Here is a 10779-nt window from a genome sequence, read left to right as displayed (position 1 = left end):
CACCCTGGTCCCTCGACATGGTGACGAAGCAATAAACTGTCTGCATCAGGAGATTAGAAAGGCTCTTCTTTCTCTGTAGCAGCACCAAACTTGGCAAATGAGCCCTGGCCGGGTGGCTAAGAGGGCTGGGAGTCATCGCACACACCAAAAGGCGGCTGGTTTGATTCCCGGTCAGGGCACATACCTGGGTTTCGGGTTCAGTTCCTTGGTCAGGGCACGTACGAAAGGCAACCGATAGATGTTTCTCTCTCACATCGATCTCTCTCTCTCAACCTTCCTCTCTCTAAAATCAATAAATCAATTAAAAAAAAACACATCCTTTGGGTGCGGATTAAAAACAAAAAACTTTGCAAAGGATTCAACTGGAAAGAATACGCACTTACTGTGCTCTCCTTAGAGTCCGACCCTTAAGTGCATCACTTAAGCACAGAAAATCGTGGGATTCGGGAGCCTGTTTTTTCCATCACAGTCAAGTGAGGCTGAAAGAGGTCCCCTCCCTGCTGATGACACCCTCACACACCCCTGCCCCGGGCTCTGGAGACCAGCAGGATCAAGGGGGACTCAGGAACCAGATCAGCACAGTTCTGGTTCTGTGTGGTGGGAGCTGTGGGAGTATTGAAATAGGAACTATACAAATGGGTCAACAATAAAGAGATGGGCAGTAACTTATTAGGTAAATAAGAAAAAAAGGATGCAGGAACAGCAATATTAATAAAAGATAATAGGACATTTAATACAAATGTCGGAGGGTTATTTGGTAATGATAAAAAGTTATGACAAAGACAATAATCATAAATCTCTAGGTGCTAAATAGCACAGCAATAAATATATATAATAAAAACTCATATATATAAAGATATTTTCTCATGTCTGTAAAAGTCTTATGTTTAAGCTAGTTTTTAAACGTTAATATTAATTTTCATAGATTGTCAAAGAAGCTGAAATAAAATGGATCTTATCCTGTCATTCCACATGACAGTAATGTCTTAAGGTTATTTCAAATGGGGTTTGCCGCTGTTGACCTTTGTAGGTAATAACCCTGCGTAAGTCTAAGGAATAAAAACATATTAAAATGAGCCAAGTCATTCCCTCAGGGGGAGGCTGCCAGTCAGCTGCACGGGGCATATAACACAGGAGACGCTTCTCAGATACACACGAATGTGTCGTTAGGGTTGTTCCAAACATTGGCTAAAGTCTTCCTCTTGTGCTATGGTTTCCCTTTTTTAAAACTGTTCCTCTTTCACTGGGACCCCCTGACTCATATCAAATTGCAAATGTAAATTCAACAAACAGCTATCGTGGTTTTAAAAAGGAATGGGAGGTATGGAATGTTTGCCTTGCCAAATAAACCTAAAACTTTATTATTTCACTTATTTTGGGATCCTTGCCTCTGACCCCTGGCGGGTACCATTGTGAACTGACCTTCACAACGGACGTTCGCCCCCTTTTTACTTCATCTGTTTTCAGCAGAAAACGAAAAAAAACATAAAACCAACTTCTTGTGTTTACTAGTTTGATATAAGAACACCAAAGCAAGCAAAATTATAGAATATTTATAAATGTTTAAAAGAAAAGTTGCCCTCATAGCTGAAGCACTAGCAATTGTTTTTATTTTGTATATCTGTCCATCTTTTCGTCTACAGTTAGTTTTAAGCATAATATAAATGCAAGGCTACACCCTGCTAGATTCCCTCTTGCCCCTGGGCGGCTTCAGGAGCATCCACAGCTACAGGCTCCCTCGTCTGCTCACATCCCGGGCCAGGTACCTGCTGGTCTCTATCTGCTGACTTGGATCTTGCACCGAAGCAAAAACACGCGCTGAATCCAGCAGGCCTGTTCCAGAGGCAAAGCAAAGGAAAAACAGCCCCTGGTGCCGGGCGGGGTGGCCCAGCGGTGGAGCGAGGGCCTAGGATCCAGGAGGTCGAGGTTCGATTCCCGGTCGGGGCACACGCGGGGTTCCGGGCCGATCCCCAGTCGGGGGCGTGCAGCAGGCAGCCCATCAATGACTCTCTCTCATCACTGAGGTTTCCCTCTCTCTCCCTTTGCCTTCCTCTCTCTGAACTCAATAAAGACATATTTTTTAAAAAAGAGAGAGCGCCCGCCACTCATTCACAAACGGACTAAAAGACAAGGGGAGCGATGTACAGGAACAAGGGGTGCTTGTTCCACGTGAGGAGAAACTGCAGGCTGGGGGTGCTGATTGTGGGGTGCGGCCTTGAGAACCCCTCCTTCTGGCGGGTCGCCGCATGAATCCCTGTGACCTAGGGCAGGTGAGGTCTCCGGGGGCCTCAGGAGAGCCGCAGGCTCTGGGGCCCTTGGCAGGCGCGCGTGTGTGAGGCTAGGACGCGGCAGTTGTGGATATTTTTGGAGACAATGGTGAGCACCTCCTGCTGGAAACCAGTCGGGGCCCACCCCCGGACGCTGGGTGCGGTCAGTCCCCCCAACACGCTTCTGTCGGGAGAGTCGGCTGTTGGGGAGGCAGCCACCGCAGTGAGCTCTGCGAGTCCATTCGCCGCGTGCCTGCGACGGGAGAGGGCGACGCGCGGCCTCCGAGGCGGCGGGGGGAGGCCAGTTGGCAAGGGCAGGGCGGGGTTGCCCTTGGAAACGTTGCCCGGGTCCCTTGGAAACGTTTCCTAGGCAAGAGACAACTGAGAAAGGAGCCCGCTGGGCCTTAATAACTTACCACTAATATTCCTACCCTCCTGTTTACATTTAGAGATCTTCAGCTTTAAAAAAATGATTGAAATGCTGTCCAGCAGTAGGATAATTCTTCACTTGCTCCCAGGACAACTGGACGCTCATGTTCACAGGAGGGAGTCTGCGTCGCCAGTGGCATAGGAAACCCAAGGGCCAACGACTTTCTCAAAGAAAACCGTCCAGAGCAAATTCCAAAGCACCGAAGTTCCACCATCAAAAGGGGCCTAAACGACCAGCGTTTTCTGTCTTTGTTCTACAGGAGTCATCTTGCTTCCTGTTTCCAACATTTGTCAAAGGTTAAAACTGGTTGCTCAATTATTTAATTTTTTTAAAGCACGTGGGCAAACACACTAAGAGTGAAGAACTATGCTCTTGTATTGCAAGAGGTCATTCAACCAACTTCAGAAATCACGTTTCAGCGTCAACAAGAACAAAGCCTGTCTCTGCAGCTCACCGGCTGTGTGACCTGGAGCAAACCGCCTCACCTCCCTGGCTGTTCCCTTAAAATGAAGGTGATAATATCCTCCCAATAGGGCTGCATTGAAGACCAATCGAAATAATGCCTGTAAACCACAAGCCAATGCCTAGAAAAATCGCTCAGTGAATACCTGTGGCTACATAGTAATTATGACAATTCAGAGGGAATGTGCTCCAAACGCATTTCCTTCCCCTGGACCACCCGTCTCTCCGTGCAGATGCTGGGAAAGCAAGGTGCACCCCTGTCCAGCCACCCTTGCAGCTCAGAAGAGCCATGACACCCCTTCCTGCCCCAACAGACGACAGATGGGGAACATCGGAGAAAGATTTGTTCCTGGATAAAAGTAGAGGGCATGTTCTTTGCTTTCACCGTCCTTTTTTTTTTTTTAAAAAAAGCAGTATTTTCCTTTATTTTTTTAAATGTTTTTTATTGATTTTAGAGAAAGATGAAGAGAGGGATCAAGAGAGAGAAACATCTGGGAGAGAGAAACAACGGTCAGCTGGGGATTGAGCCCACAACCCAGGCTCGTGTCCTGATTGGGAATCAAACTGGTGACCTCATGATTCATGGGTCAACACTCAACCACTGAGCCACACAGGCTGGGCTCTTGCCATCTTGACAGGCCTCTGCTTCTGCACTCATATGAGGCCACGTAAGACTTGCTCTCTATAGATACAGCCGCCATTTGGTGACCACGAAGCATCAAAGCTAAAGACAAGACCTAAACCTGCTACCGATGCTGGAGAGGAAGGAAAGAAGAGCCTGGGACCCCCACGACATTGTCACCAATCAATCTGGAAATGCCCACCTTTAAACATCTCACTAAGTGGACAATGGGCGTCCTTTCCTTTAAAAAAAAACCACAATGTTTTTATTGATTTCGGAGAGAGCAAGGGAGAGGGAGAGAGAGAGAGAAACATCAGTGGTGAGAGTCACTGATGGGCCGCCTCCTGCACGCCCCCTGCTGGAGACGGAGCCCGCAACCCGGGCCTGTGCCCTGACCCAGAATCAGACTGTGACCCCCTGGTTCATGGGTCGACACTCAACTACTGGGCCACACTGGCCAGACAATAACTGTCCTTTCTTAACAGGTAGGTTGTTCTGGCCAGCTCGAGTATTCTGCATCTGACTAAAGAACACCTCTGACTCAGATGAAGCACTGGGACCTACAAAATTACAGGGGTTCTAAAACTATAAGACAAAAGTAACTCAGGAACAATCCAACATCACCGCCACATCCGTGAATGACCCGTCTGAAACAGCTTGTCTGTTCATGGAAATATTTACCTGCAGAGTAAGAACCAGCTGGACTGATTCCAGGCTTCCTCAGCCTCTGGGTCAATTTAGAATAAATGCCAGGCTTCTCTGGAAGGAATTTCAAAACGCCTCATTCATTGAGAAAGTACTCACCCTCCAGGCACAGCTCTGAAGACCACAAAGTTCATGAGAGTCGGGGTTTTTTTGTATTTATAGAGCAAACATCTCTGGAGAGATGAATAATTTCATTTTGTTTTCATAACAATTCATCTTTGCAATATCCTGGTGGGGAGGAGAAGGAATGAAAGATCATTGCTACCATTTTAGGGGGGAAAAGACACAAAGAACATGAAATTAAGAGATTAAACCGTAGTCAAAATGTAGCCCCACGTAGAGCCAGCCCCGAGCCAGCAGAGGGTAGATTCCAGGTAACTTAAATCCCAGTCTCTCTGTCCCCTGGGCACTCTCCCCATGACGCACCAGATGATCCAAATGAGTGACTCAGATCCTTGCACCTCTCAGAAACTATGCCAGGATGCAGAGAAAGCACAGATCAAAAGGCAAATCAAACCCGCTCATTCCAATCACTGTCATGAAGGCACCCTGGCCATTTTTTTGACTCCTAAACATCTGGAATAACTAAAAAAAAATACACAAACAAACAAAACAGAAAAGGAGATAAATATAAGGCAAGCAGCAACACAAAAGAATATACGAGCATACTTAAAAGTCAGAGAGGTTTCCAAATAATGGCAACAAAGAACAAAAAAACGGAGTAACTAGAAGTAGCAGAGAGGGAAGAAATATCTTAGTAAATAAGTATTATTTGCATTCACTGAGGTTATGTCAGCCCTTCATTTTCATTTGTTAATAAGGCAGACTACAACTCTTTCCAAATAAGGCGGGGTGGCTTGAAATAAGCCGACACAAACCACAGAGCCTTTAGAACAAATGAAACTGCTGCCCGAGTGCAAACCTTGCCCTGCCACATGCTGGCCGCCTGACTTACCCGCTCACCGGTCAAGTTCACGGTAGGAGCAATGCTAGCACCAGCCTCAAAAGGCTCTTATCTTATTTAACATTAATTTTTCTGAGGAACCTCAGAGAACCCCATGTAGGATAAATGCCAAAAAAACAAAAAATCTACACCTGGGCATATCATTTTCAAAAAACAGAAAGTCACAGATAAAGAGAAACTCCTGAAAGCACCTGGGGGTGGCGGGTGGGTAGACAACACCATCCTTACAGACGAACAAAGATAATAATTACGTCTGACTTCTTCTCAGAAACCATGAAGCAAGAAGAGAGTAAAGAGGCAATTCTAAAGTGTTGCAAGAAAAAAAAAAAACACCACCAAACTAGAATTCTCTACCCTGAGAAAGCATCCTTCAAAAGTGAAAAGGCAATGAAGGCGTTCTCGGACAAACATTGAGGAAATGTGTTGCAGGCAAACCGGCCTTGCAAGAAATGTGGACAGAAGTTCTACAGGCAGAAGGAAAATAACCTAAGTCAGAAACTCCGGCCTACATAAAGAAAGAGCATCAAAGAAAGAAAAAGTGATGGTAAAATAAAATGTTTTCTTTTTCTTATTCTTATTCTTAATTGAGCTAACAGATAACAGTTTGTTCAAAATAATAATAGCAACAATGTATTTAATTATGTCTGCTTATGTATATACCTAGGCCTATGTATGTTTTGTATATAAATGAAATAAATAACAGCAGTGATACAAGGGACCAGAGGGAGGAGCTAGGATATAAAGTTCTCACACAACCAGGGAAATGTAGTGGTATTATAAGGTGAACTTGGGGTTCGTGGTAAGTGTCTACTGCAAACTCTAGAGCAACCACTTTTTAAAAAGAGGATTGATATGCTAAGAAAGGAGAGAAAAATAGAATCATAAAATGTTCAATTAAAATTACAAAGGGCAGATAAAGTGTGGGAGACAAAAACAGGAAGAAAACAAGGGCAACAAATGAAAAACAGTAACAAATGTGATTACTAATCCAAGTGCATCCATAACCACTTTGATCGCCAATGGTCTAAATGCACCAATTAAGACAGATTGTCAGAATGAATCAAAAAACAAGACCCAACTGTATGCTGCCTACAAGAAACCCACTGTAAATATAAAGGTACATATAGATTAAAGATAAAAGCCTGGCCAGTGTGGCTCAGTGGTTGGGTGTCGACCCATGAACCTGGAGGTCACGGTTCAATTCCCATCAGGGCACATGCCTGGGTTTCGGGCTCTATCCCCAGTAGGGGGCGTGCAGGAGGCAGCTGACCAATGATTCTTTCTCCTTATTGATGTTTCTCTCTCTCTCCCCCTCTCCCTTCCTCTCTTTGAAATCAATTAAAATAAATAAATAGTAAATGGATGAAGAATTAATTTATATAAAGTTTCTAGAACAGTGCCTGGCCCAGAGTAAATGCTATGTACGTGTTTATTATTATTAAAAGAATTGAGTAATATAATTAACAGACAGTTTTAAAATATATTTATATATATGTATTTAGATAAACATTTGAGAGATTTAAAGAACTGATCATATATTAGGATATTAAGAACATTTTAATAGGTTCTAAAAATTACACAATATATAACTCAAATTCCCTGGCTATACTGCAGTAAGTAACCAATAATTTTTTTTTAATATGTAAAATTCAAATACCCACTCCCCACCCCAACCCACCATCACTGAATAAGACATCTTGTTTCATGGCGTGGGGGTAGGGGGGTTGGTTGGTTATTGGTGGCAGTTTTTCCTGCCACGGACACATGAGAAATTGCCCTTTTCTTTTTAAGCAAGATAGTCTTGAAGTCCTTGAGTTCTGGATTTCCTTGCATTTTGGGGTTGTTGACAGAGTTTAGTTCCTTGAGGTTGCAGAACTGAGGTCCCCATTTCTTCTATGAGAGTTGTTCCCACCTTCTAGAGGCCACCCGTGTTCCTAGGGTCATGGCCCGTCCTTCATCTTCAAAGGCAGCCATGGCAGTCAGTCCCTGCCTCTACTGTGCTCACATCTCTCTGCCTCCTCTCACTCTCTCACCTCAGTCAGGAAAGGTTATCTGTTGTCAAAGGTTCATGTGATTAGATTGGATCCACTAGAATAATCCAGAATTCTCTCCCCATCTCAAAATCCTCAATTAAATCACATCTGCAAAGTCCTTTTTGTCATGTAACCTAACATATTCACATGTTCTGGGAATTAGGAAATAAACATCTTGGGGAGTAGAGGGGTCTGTCTGCCACACTCACTACTCCCCACCCCAATTCCAAAGTCTTTTTTTTTCTCTTTATTACCAGTATACACTAGTATTTATGGATTTTCTTGTTTCATTTAAGCCTTAACATTAAGAAGATAATGATTTAACTCTTATGTGCCCACACATTCACACACACATTCCTTCTTTCATTTTCCCAATGGAGTTATATACTGATCATCTTTGAAGATTTCATCAAACTTGGAAGTCATTTCTTAAGACATTCAAACACAGTAGATAATCTATCCATTTTTCCATCTTTTTGAAAACACCTCTCCTTGGCCTTCTTCCCTTTCCTAGGAACTTGGTTTGATTGTACTACTCGAATCTGCTGTAGCTACTGACCTGGAGATATTCCCTTGGTATCACTTCCAGGATTCCTTTTACATTTCTCCTATGTTGAGGGCCACCTCTCTCACAGTTTACTCTCTCTTTCTGTTGGAGCACATGCTCCAGTAGCTCTCTGAGAAAAGGTGTGTGTTTTGGGGGGGTGTTTTTAGCTTGCTTGCATGTCTTAAAAAGTTTTTTCTTGATCCTCACATCTGTTTAACGGTTAGGCTCTATATAGTATGCTAAGTTGGAAACCTTTTCCCTCATCTACAAAATGATGTTGAGATTTGAGTGAGGATGGTGTGGAGAGTGGTGTATGTGGTATCTTGTGGCAACAGGGTAACAGAGAAGGCCAACTGTGAAGGGGGCGTTAGCCAGTTAACCAGAGTCCACCGCAAGTGTGCCCTCCAGCAGATCACTTTTAGGAAAGAAAAGACATGGCATTTGGGGACCTAGGGAATTAGTCCCTTACACAACCCATGCCTGCATATTTCAGAATATTTTTCATGCACTTAACCTCTAGACTTTCATATACTTCAACCTGATTTGAAGACTGCTGTTCTAAAGCATGGACTCTTCCAGGAAGTGTGGGCACCAAGGTAGAGAGAGACAGAAAAAGCCTGGCTTGCTCACCCTTTCTCTGTTTTTCGTCTTCAGGACCAGAAACAAAAAGCTTTAGCTATTTCTCTCCTCTGGGTCACATTCTCCTTCCACCTTGGAGAACAGAGGTCGAAGTGGTTGAATGGTCTCTCTGTGATGATGTTTGATAACCTAAATTTCCCTGGCTTTGCATACGCAAAAGTAATTATCGATGATGACAATTTCCCTTTATTTTTCTTTTTTAAATTTATTTTGGAAACTTGGATGGTCCCCTTTGCAATACATGAAGAATTTAAGATATATATGTTATAATTTTTTTTTAAACACTCATTATTTTTAAGGATTCAGGATAAAGAAGAAAAGAAAGACTTATAATGACCCTTATTTTGGCAATGTGCCTGCTAATAAAATTTATTATTAATTTCAATAAAATTTTAAAGAAAGTAATCAAGTCCTACACTGGATATAGGGCAATGTTATAACCCTGCTCTCCAGGTTCTTATCATCTCTTTGTGGAGACCAAACGGCGGTACAGTGAACAGTTACACGGTCTATGATTAACTGCTCAAATGAGAGCGACACACATACAATAATTGACCCAGTGTCATGAAAGATCTAGGCTGTTACAGAGTTTGCTCCAGAACTTTATCCTGTAATCTATTTAGATGAAAAATAAAATTTACTAAGCTGTAAGTTTTTAAGATATACAATTGAAAAATTCATGCTAAAATGCAGACAGATTACCTTAATATATATATTCAACTTCTGAGCCCAAACCTACTCATTTCTACCCCAAGCTCTGAATAGAAACAAACATTATGAGACAAAAGTGAATTTTTACCCTAAGGCTAACATGGAAATGGAATCTGAAAAAAAGAAGTACATGTGTTTCTTTCACCCTGAGCTTTACTCAATAGCTTTCGGTGATTTGAACAGTTAGACTTGCATTTTAACTTCCTCTGGAAACAATAGAGCCATACTCCCACCCTGTTTTGCCTTAACACTCAGCTCCTATGGAGAAATCCTTTCCACTACTGAAAACAGTTCAACGGCAAGGTGAAAATCCAAGATTCTACCAATCCATGAAATTGAGCAGGTCGCAGTTAATAGATGTTACCTACTTAAAGGAATTAGATAAACTCTTACATGCCCTCGAGCTAATTAATAACTCAAGTTAATTAAATTATTAATTTACTTAAATGCAGAATTTACACTTAAACTTCTTTTCACACGGCAAACATAGATGGCTTAAAAAGCCACCAATCAGTAGAAACAATACAAAGTGCAGATATTTTAGTATATAAATCAGAATGGGAAAAAAAATCAGTATCTTGTGCATATTGCTCTGAAAACTCCAGTTCAGATTTCCCTTTCCAGTTGGCATTGGCTGAAATTCTGGATTCCACCAATTGTCTTCAAATTCTAAACAGTGAAAAAGTACTTCCTCAGAAGTAGTTAAAACACACACACACACACACAACTAAGTCACTTTTAAAAGCAATCAAAACGAACCACCAGTCAGCATTACTGGGGAACTAAGTAGCCAGGGTTTGAATGAGGCCTTGAAGACATAAATAGAAACTTCCACATACCACGCCTTGGCCGTACTTTCCAGCTGAAGACTCCCAAAATTACCTGGTTTCTAACAAGTGAATTACATTCATATTTTCCCCATAATGAAAGGATATAGATGGAAGTTTGCCTTCCCGATGTTGCTGCTCCCCCGGGAGGCATTCTCACAGGAAAATGAGGCCATTCCCTGGGTAAACGGAGACACCAGCTCAGAAAGGGATCAAAGTCATGAAAAAATCATTTTGCGAATTATTTAGGGACACACAGGTGCGTCATGCACATTTTATTGAGAGCCCCAAGGTCACTGCAGAAAGGAAAGTATTGATATATATGTTTGCCCTGTGCTCTGCCATCTTTTTTTCATTAAAATGGCTTCGCGTGCAGATCCGTAAAGAAAAAAGCAAGGCCGTACCGAAGGAAGGAACAGAGGTTGTCGATTGTACCTTCGATGGAATAGCTTCAGTCACTTAAAACTCCTTTTGTCTTTAATTTATTCACATGCCAAGACCGGATGGGATATTTTGGAACTGAATCTCTACCCAGAAGAAATCAATTCTCCTTTTTGAGAAGGGGGATTTTG

Source organism: Miniopterus schreibersii (assembly GCF_964146895.1).
Source record: "Miniopterus schreibersii genome assembly, chromosome: 10".
Classification (NCBI taxonomy): Eukaryota; Metazoa; Chordata; class Mammalia; order Chiroptera; family Miniopteridae; genus Miniopterus; species Miniopterus schreibersii.
Note: the sequence above shows the minus strand (reverse complement) of the source record.